Genomic DNA, 17,800 nt, shown 5'->3' on the forward strand with positions numbered 1-17,800 from the left:
AAAAAAAAAAAAAAAAAAGAAAAGAAATACCAATTCAAAAAAAAATTTTCTGGTCTTAAAAATAAGAATGGGGTACAGGTTAACAAAAAATCTCTGCTGACAAATATCAAATGGCTGAGAAGTACATAAAGAAATGTTCAACATCCTTAGTCATGAGGGAAATGCAACTCAAAGAAGTCCTGAGATTCCACCCCACACAAGTCAAAATGTCAAGCACTCAAGTGACAACAGATGCTGATGAGGATGTGGAGAAAGAGGAACACTCCTCCATTTTTTATGGGGTTGCAACCTAGTATAACTCCTCTGGAAATCAGTCTGGATGGTCCTCAGAAAACTGGACATTGCACTACCTGAGAACCCAGCTATACCTCTCTTGGGCACATATCCAAATGATGATCCAACATACAACAAAACACATGCACCACTATGTTCATAGCAGCCTTATTTATAATAGTCAGAAGCTGGAAAGAACCAAGATGCCCTTCAACACAGGAATGGTTTCAGAATATGTGGTATATTTACACAATCGGGTGCTTACTCAGCCATCAAAAACAATGACTTCATGAAATTCATAGGCAATTAGATGGAAGTAGAAAATATCCTCCTGAGTGACATAACTCAATCACAAAAAACACACATTACCATTCACTGATAAGTGGATATTAACCCAAAAACTTGAATTACTGATGATACAATCCATAGGCCACATTTAGCTCAAGAAGAAGGACAATCAAAGTGCATATAGTTTAGTCCTTCTCGTAAAGGTGGAACAAAAATATTCATAGGAGGAAATAGGAATCAAAGTGTGCAGCAGAGACTGAAGGAATGGCCATTCAGAGCCTGTTCCACCTGGGGATTTAGTCCATATACATACAGCCCCCAAACCCAGACAATATTGCTGATGCCATGGAGTGCATGCTTACAGAGGCCTGATGTTGGGAGTGATACCCTTAAAACCCTCCATTATTGATGTTAATAGTATAGTTAGAGTTAAGTATGACTGGGTTCATGGAAAATCCCCAGCCAGCTGTAGAAGACTAATACAAATCTGGTGGTCAGGATGAATAATGATATGACAAAGTTGTGACATTGCTGAGAAATACATCTGAGGTCAAGATTCCCAATGTGATGACTTGTAACTTTCTGAAAAACCAACATCCTGCTGACTAATAGATATGACAAACTTGTGACCTTTCTAACATCCTGTTAAGGTTAGCTGATTGCCTGACTACAAGAGGGCTGTGTCCTTGGCCTGTGTAAATGTTTCCCACTTACCCCCTCCCTCTGTTATCCCTGTTATGGTATAAATTCGGCCTTGGGAAAAAAATAAAATTGTCGCCTTGATCAGGCTCTTGTCTTGCGGCGTCTTTCTTGATCTCCCTGTCCCTCATTCTTTTCCAGGTACCGTCTGCACCCTTGTTGACAGCCTGACATAAATGTCTCCTGAGATGCTCTCCCAGAGGCTGACATATACAGAGTCAGAAGTTGGCAGCCAGCCATTACACTGAGAAAGGGGTCCTCACTAAAGGAATTAGAGAAAGGACTGAAGGATCTGAAGGGGTTTGCAACTCCATAAGAACAATAGTTCCAATCAAACAGAACTCCTAGGATTAAACCACACCCAAAAGAGTACATATGGCCAGAACTATGGCTCCAATTGCATAGGTACCCAAGGATGGACTTGTTGGGAACCAATGGGAGGAGAAGTCCTTGGTCCTGCCAAGGCTGGACCCCCCTGTGTAGGTGATTTTCAGGTCAGAGAGTCAGGAAGGGGTGGGTAGATGTGTGGGGGAACACTTTTATAGAAGGGAGAAGGGGGTGAGATAAGAGGTTTATGGACTGAATCTGATAAAGGGGATAACATTTAAATGCAAATAAAAATTATCCAGTTAAAATGTGCATATATGGGGTTGTTTAGCTCAGTGGTAGGCACTTGCCTAGCAAGCAACAAGGCCTGGTTGATTCCCTAGCTCCAAAAAAAAAAGAAAAAAAAAAAAAAATGCATATATATAAAAGTTCAAAGCAACCATGACTGTTACTTAACTCAGAATAATATAGAAATTAAAAGTTGAGCAACAGTAAATATACTTTGAAAAAATTTAAGAAGCAAGGAGATAAAGTAACATTATTTAAGGTAGAGTGAATATAATAAAGTCTTAAATGAAATCACATAACTACCACATCAGTCCCAACATTCAATAGAGTGAGCCTCCTAGCCCCCAGGCAATTGAAGATTCAGACTGGAGAGAGAAGCTGGGAGAAGGTGTGGTAGCTTGGAATTAGAACAGCATTATAAGTGTAGTTATTAAATAAGGGAAGAATAAACATAAAGAATGAGAATGAGGTGGATGTGCAAAGTCTATTTCTGTATAGTTAGTCACTCAGGAGTATTTCAGAGTCTGTTTCAATGCCTCACTCTGCTGGGTTCACAGGAAGAGTCTTCCCTGACTGTTTGGGTGGGAGCCTTTGATGAAAGCACAACCTTCATGGTTTTTCATTTGAAGGCCTGAGACATCATGCTGGAACTGAATTCAAATAAGCCTCTCAAAGAGAGCTGGTGAATCACAGAAGAACACAGCTTAGTGAATTAAATGGAGTCAGTAAACTGATAAATGAACAACTTGAGAAAAATCAAAAACTAAAACTCCCATTAAAGACATAAAGAAGTTGAACATTGAGTGACAGGAATGAAAAGTTTCCCTAGAGGGCTTCTAAAACACGTGGTCAAGAAACTTAAAGAATAATGAACCACAGTTTCTAGCTGGGGCCCAAACATTGCTGATCCCAGCTCACAGCTCCCTGCTCCCAAACCCCATAGGAAAGAGAGCTCACCGCCCAGACAGGTGGGCACTCATGAAACTGTGGGGCAGGAGAGACCGCCAGTACTGTGCACCCTTGCCTACATCCCTGGCCCAAAAGGAAACCGTATAGGGTCTCTGGGAACAGGAAGATAGTGGCACTCAACGATGTGGTCCAGACACCGCCCAGATCTGAAGGGACCCGGTCAAACAGCAACCTGAACCCAAACCCGTGGGAGGGAGAGCTAGACCTTCAGAGGGGCAGACACGCCTGGGAAACCAGAGGAGACTACTCTGTGCCCACATTTCTTTCTCTATTTCTTATCTCCCCTCCCCTTCATGGATCCCTGCACACCGGGTCCCTACTGCAGTCGGGCCAGGCCCTTCTGTTTGCTGCCCTCACAGAGAGAGCTGAAACCAGCTCTGAGAAACAGCTCCAGGCCTGAGACCAGAGGTAAGACCAACTTTTCTGCTCCAAGTGACCTGCCTGGTGGACTAAGGACACACGCGCACAGGAAGAGCTGAAGACCAGTAGACAGGAATGACTACACTCCTGAAAGCAGAACACTCTGTTCTCATAACTGGCTGAAAGAGAACAGGAAAACAGGTCTACAGCAGTCATGACACACAGGTCTATAAGACAGTCTACACACTGTCAGAAATAGCAGAACGCGCACAGGAAGAGCTGAAGACCAGTAGACAGGAATGACTACACTCCTGAAAGCAGAACACTCTGTTCTCATAACTGGCTGAAAGAGAACAGGAAAACAGGTCTACAGCAGTCATGACACACAGGTCTATAAGACAGTCTACACACTGTCAGAAATAGCAGAACAAGGTAATACCAGAGACAACCTGATGGCAAGAGGCAAGCAAAGGAACCCAAGCAACAGAAACCAAGACTATATGGCATCATTGAAGCCCAATTCTCCCAACAAAGCAAACACTGAATATCCAAACACACCAGAAAAGCAAGATCTAGATTTTAAATTACATTTGATCATGATGATGGAGGACTTCAAGAAAGACATAAAGAACTCCCTTAGAGAAATGCAGGGAAAACACAAATAAACAAGTAGAAGCCTACAGAGAGGAATCACAAAAATCCCTGAAAGAATTACAGGGAAACACAATCAAACAGGTCAAGGAATTAAAAATGGAAATAGAAGCAATAAAGAAAGCAAAAGGGGAGACAAACCTGGATATAGAAAATCAAAAAGAAGGACAAGGAGCTGTAGACACAAGCATCACCAACAGAATACAAGAGATAGAAGAGAGAACAGGAGCAGAAGATTCCATAGAAATCATCAACTCAATGGTCAAAGAAAATGGAAAAAATGGAAAAGCTACTGGTCCAAAAACATACAGGAATCCAGGACTCAGTGAGAAGATCCAACCTAGATACATAGGTATAGAAGAGAGTGAAGACCCCAGCTCAAGGACCAGTAAATATCTTCAACAAATCATAGAAGAAAACTTCCTAAACTAAAAAGAGATGCCCATAAACATACAAGAAGTCTACAGAACTCCAAATACATTGGAGCAGAAAAGAAACTCCTCCCACATAATAGTCAAAACACCAAATGAACAAAACAAAGAAAGAATAATAAAAGTGAGGGAAAAAGGTCAAGTAACATATAAAGGCAGACCTATCAGAATTCCACCAGACTTCTCACAGGAGAGTATAAAAGCAAGAAGATCCTGGACAGATGTCATACAGACCCTAAGAGAACACAAATGCCAGCCCAGGTTACTGTATCCAGCAAAACTCTCAATTAACTTAGATGGAGAAACAGAGATAATCCATGACAAAACCAAATTTACACAATATCTTTTAAGAATCCAGCCCACAAATGATAATAAATGATGTAAAGCCCAACATAAGGAGGCAAGCTACACCATAGAAAAGCAAGAAACTAATCGCCTTTGCAACAAAAACAAAGAGAAGAAAAGCACAAACATAACCTCACATCCAAATATGAATATAACAGAAGCACAATCACTATTCTTAATATCTCTTAACATCAATGGTCTCAACTCCCCAAAAAAAGACATAGATTAACAAACTGATATGAATGAGGACCCTGCATTCTGCTGCCTACAGGAAACACACCTCAGAGACAAAGACAGACACTACCTCAGAGTGAAAGGTTGGAAAACAACTTTCCAAGCAAATGGTCTGAAGAAGCAAGCTGGAGAAGCCATTCTAATATCAATAAAAATCAATTTTCAACCAAAATTCATCAAAAAAGATAAGGAAGGACACTTCATATTCATCAAAGGAAAAATCCACCAAGATGAACTCTCAATCCTAAATATCTATGCACCAATTACAAGGGCACTTACATACGTAAAAGAAACCTTACTAAAGCTCAAAACACACATTGTACCTCACACAATAATAGTAGGAGATTTCAACACCCCACTCTCATCAATGGACAGATCAGGGAAACAGAAATTAAACAGAGACATAAACAGACTAAGAGAAGTCATGAACCAAATGGACTTAACAGATATTGATAGAATATTCTGATCCTGAAACAAAAGGATATACCTTGTTCTCACCACCTCATGGTTGTTTCTCCAAATTTGACCATATAATTGGTCATAAAACAGGCCTCAACAGATACAGAAAGATAGAAATAATGCCATGTGTCCTATCAAACCACGATGGGTTAAAGCTGGTCTTCAATAACAATAAGAAAAGAATGCCCACATATACATGGAAATTGAACAATGCTCTACTCAATGATAACCTGGTCAAGGAAGAAATAAAGAAAGAAATTAAAGACTTCTTAGAATTTAATGAAAATGAAGGTACAACATACGCAAGCTTATGGGACACAATGAAAGCTGGGCTAAGAGGAAAACTCATAGCGCTGAGTGCCTGCAGAAAGAAAACAGGAAAGAGCATATGTCAGCAGCTTGACAGCACACCTAAAAGCTCTAGAACAAAAAGAAGCAAATACACCCAGGAGGAGTAGAAGGCAGGAAATAATCAAACTCAGAGCTGAAATCAACCAAGTAGAAACAAAAAAAGGACCATAGAAGAATCAACAGAACCAAAAGTTGGTTCTTTGAGAAAATCAACAAGATAGATAAACCCTTAGCCAGACTAACGAGAGGACACAGAGAGTGTGTCCAAATTAACAAAATCAGAAATGAAAAGGGAGACATAACTACAGATTCAGAGGAAATTCAAAAAATCATCAGATCTTACTATAAAAGCCTATATTCAACAAAACTTGAAAATCTGCAGGAAATGGACAATTTCCTAGACAGATACCAGGTACTAAAGTTAAATCAGGAACAGAAAACCATTTAAACAACCCCATAACTCCTAAAGAAATAGAAGCAGTCATTAAATGTCTCCCAACCAAAAAGAGCCCAGGTCCAGATGGGTTTAGTGCAGAATTCTATCAGACCTTCATAGAAGACCTCATACCATATTATCCAAACTATTCCACAAAATTGAAACAGATGGAGCACTACCAATTCCTTCTATGAAGCCACAATTACTTTATACCTAAACCACACAAAAGACCCAACAAAGAAAGAGAACTTCAGACCAATTTCCTTATGAATATCGACGCAAAAAAATACTCAATAAAATTCTGGCAAACCTGAATCCAAGAGCACATCAAAACAATCATCCACCATGATCAAGTAGGCTTCATCCCAGGCATGCAGGGATGGTTTAATATACGAAAAAACCATCAACGGATCCATTATATAAACAAACTGAAAGAACAAAACCACATGATCATTTCATTAGATGCTGAGAAAGCATTTGACAAAATTCAACACCCTTCATGATAAAAAGTCCTGGAAAAGAATAGGAATTCAAGGCCCATACCTAAACATAGTAAAAGCCATATACAGCAAAACCAGTTGCTAACATTAAACTAAATGGAGAGAAACTTGAAGCAATCCCACTAAAATCAGGGACTAGACAAGGCTGCCCACTCTCCCCTACTTATTCAATATAGTTCTCAAAGTTCTAGCCAGAGCAATCAGACAACAAAAGGGAGGTCAAGGATACAGATTGAAAAGAAGAAGTCAAAATATCACTATTTGCAGATGATATGATAGTATATTTAAGTGATCCCAAAAGTTCCACCAGAGAACTACTAAAGCTGATAAACAACTTCAGCAAAGTGGCTGGGTATAAAATTAACTCAAATAAATCAGTAGCCTTCCTCTACACAAAAGAGAAACAAGCCGAGAAAGAAATTAGGAAACGACACCTTCATAATAGACCCAAATAATATAAAATACCTCGTGTGACTTTAACCAAGCAAGTAAAGATTTGTATGACAAGAACTTCAAGACACTGAAGAAAGAAATTGAAGAAGACCTCAGAAGATGGAAAGATCTCCCATGCTCATGGATTGGCAGGATTAATATAGTAAAAATGGCCATTTTACCAAAAAGCGATCTACAGATTCAATGCAATCCCCATCAAAAATACCAATCCAATTCTTCAAAGAGTTAGACAGAAATAATTTGCAAATTCATCTGAATAACAAAACCCAGGATAGCTAAAACTATCCTCAACAATAAAAAGGACTTCCAAGGGGAATCACTATCCCTGAACTCAAACAGTATTACAGAGCAATAGTGATAAAACTGTATGGTATTGGTACAGAGACAGACAGATAGACCAATGGAATAGAATTGAAGACCCAGAAATGAACCCACACACCTATGGTCACTTGATTTTGACAAAGGAGCCAAACCATCCAATGGAAAAAGATAGCATTTTCAGCAAATGGTGCTGGTTCAACTGAGGTCAACATGTAGAAGAATGCAGATCATCCATGCTTATCACCCTGTACAAAGCTTAAGTCCAAGTCATCAAGGACGTCCACATCAAAACCAGATACACTCAAACTAATAGAAGAAAAACTAGGGAAGCATCTCAAACACATGGGCACTGGAAAAAAATTTTGGAAAAAAAAATAAATGGCTTATGCTTTAAGATCAAGAATTGGCAAATGGGATCTCATAAAACTGCAAAGCTTCTGTAAGGCAAAGGACACTGTGGTTAGGGACAAAACAACAACCAAATAGATTGGGAAAGATCTTTACTAATCCTACAACAGATAGAGGCCTTATATCCAAAATATACAAAGAACTCAAAAAATTAGACCGCAGGGAGACAAATAACCCTATTAAAAAATGGGGTTCAGAGCTAAACAAAGAATTCACAGCTGAGGAATGCCGAATGGCTGAGAAACACCTAAAGAAAAGTTCAACATCTTTAGTCATCAGGGAAATGCAAATCAAAACAACCCTGAGATTTCACCTCACACCAGTGAGAATGGCTAAGATCAAAAACTCAGGTGACAGCAAATGCTGGCAAGGATGTGGAGAAAGAGGAACACTCTCCATTGTTGGTGGGATTGCAGACTGGAAAACCATTCTGGAAATCAGTCTGGAGGTTCCTCAGAAAATTGGACATTGAACTGCCTGAGGACCAGCTATACCTCTCTTGGGCATATACCCAAAAGATGCCCCAACATATAACAAAAACACATGTTCCACTATGTTCATAAGCAGCCTTATTTATAACAGCCAGAAGCTGAAAGAAACCCAGATGCCCTTCAACAGAGGAATGGATACAGAAAATGTGGGTACATCTACACAATGGAATATTACTCAGTTATCAAAAACAATGACTTTATGAAATTCATAGCAAATGGATGAACTGGAAAATATCATCCTGAGTGAGGTAAAACCAATCACAGAAAAAAACACATGGTATGCACTCATTGATAAGTGGATATTAGGTCCAAATGCTTGAATTACCCTAGATGCATAGAACACATGAAACTCAAGAAGGATGACCAAAATCCAAATGTTTCACTCCTTCTTTAAAAGGCGAACAAGAATACCCTTGGCAGGGAATAGAGAGGCAAAGATTAAAACAGACACAGAAGGAACACCCATTCAGAGCCTGCCCCACATGTGGCCCATGCATATACAGCCATCCAATTAGACAAGATGGATGAAGCAAAGAAGTGCAGGCAGACAGGAGCAGGATGTAGATCTCCTGGAGAGACACAGCCAGAATACAGCAAATACATAGGCGAATGCTGGAACAGCAAACCACTGAACTGAGAATAGGACCCCCGTTGAAGGAATCAGAGAAAGAACTGGAAGAGCTTGAAGGGGCTCGAGACCCCATATGTACAACAATGCCAAGCAACCAGAGCTTCCAGGGACTAAGCCACTACCCAAAGACTATACATGGACTGACCCTGGGCTCCAACTGCATAGGTAGCAATGAATAGCCTAGTAAGAGCACCAGTAAAAGGAGAAGCCCTTGGTCCTGCCAAGACTGAACCCCCAGTGAAGGGCGATAATCGGGGGAGGATGGGGAGGGGTACACCCATATAGAAGCGGAGCAGGAGTCCTTAGGGACATTTTGGCCTGGAAACTGGGAAAGGAATAACAATTGAAATGTAAATAAGAAATACCCAAGTTAATAAAGATGGAAAAAAAACAATAAACAAAACAACACACACACACACACACACACACACACAAATAATGAACCAGTGAACTTAAAAGATACATTATTTAAAGTCATCCAGTTAGAGCGGTAAAACAATATAAACAATATAAATGATTGAGGAGAATTTAACAGACATTCAGAATATTGTCACACTTTCCAGTATTGGTACTTTGAGAGTGTTAGAAAGGTTAAACAAAGAGGCAGAAAGCTTATTAAATAAATGATTGATAAAAACCTCATACCTCTTGAAAGAGAACCAAAAATTCAAATTCATAAAAATCAAGACTTATAGCAAACCCAAGTCAGCCTGAAGTTGTTTGCCAAAATGTTCGTGAACCCCAAAAGATGACTAAAAACCTGAATCTAATGGAATCATGCCAGGGTTTTTATTTACACACTCAAGCTTGGGACTTAACTTACTGTAGACCTGCAGGACCGTTCCTGTGGACAGCCATAAACACTCATCTGGACAAGGTTTTATAGAAAAACATGGCAAGTGAGTGTTGTTTCTAGCCTGGCAAGCATCTACTTGTGGTGCTTCTGTGGTCTTTAGTGTAATTGGCTGGTGCTAGGAGCCAAACCATAAACTTAACTTCTGCTTTTATTAGGCCGGGGATGGCTTGTAACCTGGGGGTGCAGATTTGTTAGAGAATAACCTGAAAACTGGTGCCAAACACTGGAGATACATGTCTTGTTAGGGATAGGCTGGAAAGTGGAGCTAGATTCAGGTTTCGTTATGGGTAACCTGGAAACTGGAGCTTGGTACTGGCCTGTAAGTTTACTTGAGTTCAAATTTAGGTCAGATTCTCTAAGATATAGTCTGAATCTCTAAAATTTAGTCTCCTAAAGTAAACAACCTAAAGGTTAATAGGGGTGGGGATAAAATAGGGAGCATCATCAGCATCAGAAATTCCCCCATCATATGTGAAGCAGTCACCATAAGCCTACTAGTGGATTTCTTAGGAGAAACCTCATAATCCAGAAGGAATTAAAATTATCTATATGAAGAGCTGGAGAGAAAATGGAACACCAAAGCGAAATATTATATTCTAAAGCCAGCATAAGTCCTTAATATAAATTTATTAAAAGTACATACTTGCATAATACATACATGCATACATACATATATACATACATACATACATGCATACTTGAAAATGTGTGTAGCAATAATTTTTTAAGGTGGTCATGAATTTTAAAGAGGGAGACATAGGAAGGTTTGAAAGAAATAAAGAGAAGAGAGAAATACCATATTTCATTTAAAAACAAAATGTATAAAATTGAGAGAGTTGGAAAGAAAGTTTATTTGGTAAAGTGTCACATGAACATGAGTACCTGAGTTCCTCAGAACCCACACAAAATGTCAAGAATAAAAAAATAAAAAAATGTGTGTGTGTTTGTGTGTGTGTGGGGGGTGTGGTGTGGTGTGGTGTGGTGTGGTGTGTGATAGTATTTGAAGTTTGGGAGAGGCATCTACCTGGAGTTCCTTGGCCTGGCCAGCCAGTCTAGCCTAACTGGTAATCATTGGGTCTGTCTCTAAAAAGAAAGTAGAAGATGCCTAAAGAATAATACCTATAGAGGACCTCTACTTGCACACAGGTATGCATACACATGATCTCTCTCTTTCCCCTTCCCTTTCCCTGTCCCTGTCCCTGTCCTTTTCCCTCTCTTTTCCCCTCTCTCTTTCCCTCTCCCTCTCTAGATGTTTCCGATGTTTGCCCTAAGCAGTTCCAATTGTTTACTGATCAGTTTTCTAATATGTGCTATTGTTTGTCTTAGTGCTGTACATTTTTCATAGTTTACATTCCTAAAATTAAAGTATGATGTTGAGATTTCCTAATCTTGCTTACTTTAAACTCTTCTCTTCTTGATATAGTTATATCATAAGGGACGAATTTAAGGTATAACTTTCTTTGCCCTCACTATCAGATTTCAAAGTCTCATTTCCTGGCATTAGTTCTTATATGGTGAATTATTTATCTATTATGGTTTAGGACTTTTCATGACTCTAATTGTTTTTATTCCTATAGTTCTCATTTACTTTCCAGTTTCTGCATTCATTGAGATTACATTCAAGGTCAATTGAGTCTTTTGTCTTGATTCTGGATGACTACTTCCTATTACATCCTTCTAGGATAGGTCCTTCATCACAGATCACATCATATTTAGATAGGACATCTTTTTTCTTTCAATCAGGTTTAAGCTTTTAAGATAGATCCATTTTTTATCATTGCTTTCTAATTCATGGACAATTTCTGGTGCACTGAGCATTTGTTCCATTAATAGTAAGAAAATAAAATGAAGACAGAATTATAAATAGTCTCAAAACCAGAGATGCATCATCATGTGGAGATTTTTCAGTACCACATCTGTGGCAAACATTCGTTACTAATGGAGTGAATATTGATGTCAATTTCTGGAATGTATCTTTGTAATGCAGACCAAGGATCTTGAAACATTATTATTATTTGAGTCATAAGTTGTACTCCTAGAAAGGAGCACTAAAAGAAAATCAGTTCCCAAAATTAATTATAAGTGATTTATGTTTGAGGCAAAATGATTTAAAATAAAATAGAAATGTAGCTGCTACTAAACTCAAAAGGATACTGTAGAAATCCACAAAATTGAAGGAAAATTGTTCTACTCAGGGTGCAAGCTTAGGCAGCTGAGAATGATATGTTTGTTGAAGGGCTCTCTATACTCTATCTGCTGTTTTTTTACTGCTACTTTTGTTTAACATCATTCGGGTAGGTTTCCTCATAATTGAAAAAAATGGCCTTAACTAGCTGTAGATTTAATTTTCTCTAACAAACAATTGTAAAGGTAAAAGAACCTTTATATTCTATTCTTCTAGCTTTTCTCTACAAATCTATGAAAAATCTTGAATTGTTTTTTGTGTCATGCGAATAATATTTGACAATCATTTCCAGAAATAGAAAAATATACTAATAAAGTGTATCTTTTCTTTGAAAGATATAGTTCTATTCCAAGATATGTACTATATCATAATACTTTAAGATTTTAAATGTAAGGGCTTATTTGTAGCTTTACTGTCAAATAAGGGATGTTATTGCCTATGTATTCCATATTTACATTATATGGACACTTTTTTTTCAGCCATACAGGGTAATACATTTCTGTAAGTCCAGCTACTTGGAAATCTGCAGCATAAAATAGGTTTTATAAAATTTTAAGGGACTTAAAATAGGGTCTCTATACATTGCAAGAAAATGATACAAAAGAATAACTCAAAAATACTAAAGTGATTTTCAGAGTATGAATCTATAGGTTCTCTGATTTCCTTCTATACTACTTTCTGGGTTTTCCACATTATCTACAAAGATAACTAATGTTATCAAAATAATAATTGAAATATTTGATTGCTAGGATATACTATCTGTTCTAAAGGCCAATGCTAATTTGTGTTTCTGACAGCGAGGGCATATGAATTTACAATATTTCCTTCACTATCATACTTACTTCTTGTTCCAAACAAGTACTCAAAGCTTGGAATTACGGAAGATCTTTGTTTTTATTTTTCTATTAGAATCCATATAATTCGTATGTAATACATCTAAAGTCATCCAGTAATTCACCTTTCAATTAAAATATTCAAGAATAAATATTCTGCTATTGATGCTAATTGAAGTTTTAAAAGTGAATACATCATATTGCTGAAAACAGTAAAGTTTTGTAACTCATTGCCAGTGGGAAACTTTCCAAACAATGAACATTTTAAAAATCAAGATTCACTTTTGAGAATCTTTTGTTTTTTTATTGGCAGAAATAATGTCCATTGGATAGCAGAATAAGGTAAATGCAATTCTAAATTAGAAGAACTGAGGGGTTTTTTTGTTTTTGTTTTTGTTTTTTTTTTTGTGGTTTTTTTTGACAAACTCATGGCAATTAAAATGCTATAATTAAAAAATACTGTAAAATATTGATTTTTTTAACATTTTAGTGACAAAAAGGATTACAATTGCTTGACATTGATAACTCTCTGAGTTACAGTAACCTCCAGAAAGAGAGATAACATCAAGTTTCTCAAGTATCAAGTTGAAAGTGTTTTGAAGTTCTGAAAGACAGCCATAAACATGTCTGATTTCACTAGATGATTGGCAGATATCCCAGATATAAATGAGCAAATGAATGTCAAAAAGGTTGCGAAGCATATATTGAGAAGTACTTAAAAGTTTATGCTAAAACTAATCAAGTTTACCTTTGTGAATCTTAAAATGACTTTTTACAACTTTTAAAGTTTCATCTTTCTTAGGCCACTGATAATGATGAGAAAAAATATCACATGCATATATAAGATCTATTTCTTAGATATCTGTTTTTTTTTTTAAACTCCTATTTCTTAGAAACTGAAGGCATACTAGGATTCAGGATAAGTTATTTACTAACCAGCCTCATGGACAATTACCAATATTCCACAAACGTTTCAGCTGTAAAGATCTAACATAAAATAAAATGTAATGTCTTGTAGCAACTCTCCAGGGGAAGTAGGTCAGTTTTGATGTTCCCCTATTTTGGTTTGAGCAGAACTCACATCCTCTTAAAAGTATAGTAGCCACCAATGTATCATTTTTAAAACTTATTTTTCCTCTTTCTATATTTACTGATGTCTGCCACAAATTGTGCTGTGTTTATAGCCTAACCTCTTAACCTCTAAAACTAGAATCTGTCTAGAAAAGAAAAAAAAGAAGCAAAAAGAAAATCAATGAAAAAAGAAAGAAATTGAAACAAAATAATTTTCAAAGTTGCATCTTTTAAGTACCTGTTCAGATAACTTCATTTTAGAACCATTTTTGAAAGCAAATGAGTTGTCCCATCTCTCAAACCTTAAATTCAAAACTTACTTTAAAATAATATCTATTCTGTTGATATCACCAACACATAGGCTCACTGCTTTAATTATAAAATCTCAGTGCTATTATGTTTTAGTCAATGATTTTTAATACCTTGGTATATTTCTTTATTCCATAATAAAAATTAGACATTTTAGTTATTTTATGTGGAAATGAATGTTGCAGTATGTGTGAAAACATGTGATACTTTTTTTTTCAATATATAGTTTATTGTTTACTGGCATGATGTCCTCCAGTTCCATCCATATTCCTAAAAGACCATGAATCCATTCACCTTTATAGCTAAATGATATTTATTGTGAATTTTGTGCCATGTTTTATCTAACCATTTATCTGTTGATTTTCTATTAGAGAATAGAACAGGATTCATGTGATATATCACTATTTATATCTTCCTGTGCATATATATATACATATATATATATAATTCCAATAAAAATTAAAATTTCATACATTTTGAACTCTGTCAGAGTGAAAACACTGTACATGGAAGATGTGGTTACAGGTAAAGATATTCATATCGGAATTTGAGTTGTGTCTGTTTATAAAAGGCCCCTCTAACATAAGGAAACTGTGATAAGAATTCAAGTCAAGAAAATATCATAGTTTTTATTGTTGATGATTTTAAATAATTTTTGAGCTTGAAACCTATGACATTCTCAAAAATTCTAAATTTGTAGTTTCCTTTGTAGGGAAAAAATGACATCCTCTGCCTTAGTGCACCATGTACCTGATTCAGTTCCTTGCTGCGTCTTCTTACAAGACATTCAGAATAAGAGATTCTTGTCTAAGATACAAAGCAAAATTTTTCTGTTGCTCAGTGGATACAGATGAGAACTGGCAACAAAACCAGCTGCAACTCTGAGAGAAGACACTGGAGTAGAACAATGCTAGGTCTGGAAAGATTTCCACAATGCCAAGACTGAAATATTATAGTGAACCATGTTCATCAACTCATTTTACAAGATAGAGTTCAACATTTTTAACCTAGAGACTTGGCCATGTTTAAATTGGGGAAATAGCAGTGGAAAGAATTTTGACATTCTTTACTCACTTATGCCAGGAGATAATGTACTTATTTTTCAGAGGAAAATCACAATACATCATATCTCATCTTTCAATATAGGACATAAGACAAGACATAAACTCTTAAAGAGATAGAGTGGTGCCATTTCCATGACTGCAAGCAAGTCAGTTTGCTAAAGGTAGAAACAATGTGCCTCCCTTCATTTTTATCCTTAGAATAAAAGATTGTTCAGAAAGTACTTATAGATACAGCCTGAGGTCAGATGTAACAGCTTAGAATAACGAATGCCATAAAGACCAATATCTGGCTCTGCACTGGCTAGTTAGCTGGGACTTCCACAATAGAATTCCAAAAGCATGTTTGTGGGGTCATTTAGGGTATATGTTACTGTGCTTCCACATATCTAAGGGCTGTGGGACACTGTTCTAATAAGTATAAAATCTTTATTGATTTCAGATATTCTATAGCTTTCATGACAAGGAGGAAAAAAGAAAAGAACAGAGATGTTATTTGTCACTAAGCATTTACATAAGTGCTAAGTCAATATCAAACAAACAAAAACTCCAAAATACAAAACAAAATAAAACAAACAAACAGAACTCCTGCTGTTTTATGAAGAGGATTTTGATAATTCATCTACCAAGGCACAAATTTCTGCCCTACTTCATTTCTTTAAAACAATTATGCATTTATGTAATATGTGTAAGTTTTTCTCCATGTGTGTGTGTGTGTGTGTGTGTGTGTGTGTATGTGTTTGTGTTAAGCATTTGCACATCTGATAACCTTGTGAGTCACAAAAGAAGGTAGGAGTTCCTAAAATTGGAATTATGAATGGTTGTGAGCTATGTGTTCTGGAAAACAACCACAGGTCCTCTACAAGACTACCATGTGTTCATATTACTGAGCCATCTCACCAACACCCAAACAAAGCCCTTCACTATTTAATAGAGCAATGCGGAATTTAAGGCAGGTAAATCCTCATGTCAACATGCATGTCACATATTCATTGCTATATCTTCAAGGAAGAATCATTTCTATCAAGCATCTTTACATGGCCGAGCATCATGTTTTAGAGATATTTAAATAAATAAATTCTTCCTAAGAGTGGCAAACATGAATTTGCAGTGGTATAAATTTACTATGAGCTTATTTATATTTATGTTTGCTATGTATTTTAATATAAGCAATACAATTTTGTGAATGTTTGAAGAATCCACTGTATATATTATATGAACCCTATTGTCACATGCATATATAGAGATATATTTAGATGTAGATGTATAAAAATTTCCAAAATTCACCTCTCTAGTTTCAACTCAACATATAAGCATCTTGGGAAATGTGTCTATCCTTAAAAGAAGATACTAGTCACAATAAGATACATTTCCTACCTATTATAAACAGAATAGCCATGATTATAAATATTTGTGCAGTAGGATATCATACTTTTTGGCATATACAAGGGACTGATATACCTGAGTAATGTGGTAAATCTACTTTAACTTTTTCATAATTCTCCATAACAATTTTCAAAATAACTGAACAAATTTAACATCTTAGCAATAGTGAATGAGCATTCCTTATTCCCCATGCTCACTTTAGCATTTTTTTTTTGTTAGTTGTTTTCTTAAATTTTGACATTCTTCCTGGGGAAATATGAAATCCCAAATTTGTTTTAATTTGTATATTCTTAGTTGATAAGAATGGTAAACACTTCTTGACATATTTATTGGCAATTTTTATTTCTTCTTTTAAAAACTGTTTAGATACATAGCCTACATTTCAATTAGATTGATTGTTTTCATGACTTAGTTTTTTGAGATCTTTATATATTGTGTATATTAATGCTCTCTCAGATTTATAGCTGGCAAAGATTCTCTTCTTCCCTGTGGATTTTGTTTTCCTTCTGTGGCTTGTTTTCCTTGATGTAAAGATTTTAAGTTTTATGAAGAACAATTTATCAATTGTTGGCCTCAGTTCTTAGGAAAATGGAGTCCTATTCAAAAGTGCTTTTCTATACCCATATCAGGGTACTGCCTATGTTTTCTTCAAGAAGTTTGGGTTCCATACTGATGTCTTTTATATACTTGGAACTGAATTTTGTGTGGGTAATTTTATTCTTCTGCATGTGGACATCAAGCTTCACCGGCACCATATGTTGAAAATATATTTTAAAAATATTCGTCAAATGTGATATGATGGTAATTACATGTATCACAACTGAACATTCTATTTGTTATATTGATATGTAATATGAATATTTCATGCTGGTGTCATAATATATTTTCTACTATTCTTCAATAAAGCTTGAAATCTAGTATTGGAGTCCCTCCAGCATTGTTCTCCCATACCACTCAGAATTAACTTAGCTCTGAGATCTTTTGTAGTTCCATATGGACTTTACTATTTTTTTCTATTTCTATGAAGAATGTTTTGGACACTAGAATAATATTGAACCTGTTAATTGACTTGGGAATGATGAAAAATTTAAAAAATATCTGTTTTCTTAATGGGTACAGATAAGTATAGCTCTCATTCTTCATCAAAGAAGTCTTGTTTCTTGGGAAATGGAAGTAATTACAGA

General features: G+C 36.3%; 1 protein-coding gene across 1 annotated transcript in view; it reads left to right on the forward strand.

Annotated features, from left to right (window-relative positions):
- Window positions 1–17,800, forward strand: part of LOC116889050 (cilia- and flagella-associated protein 47-like) — a 63,031-nt gene that overhangs the window by 30,973 nt on the left and 14,258 nt on the right. The window lies entirely within an intron of this gene.

This window comes from Rattus rattus, chromosome X (genome assembly GCF_011064425.1).
Source record: "Rattus rattus isolate New Zealand chromosome X, Rrattus_CSIRO_v1, whole genome shotgun sequence".
Lineage (NCBI taxonomy): Eukaryota > Metazoa > Chordata > Mammalia > Rodentia > Muridae > Rattus > Rattus rattus.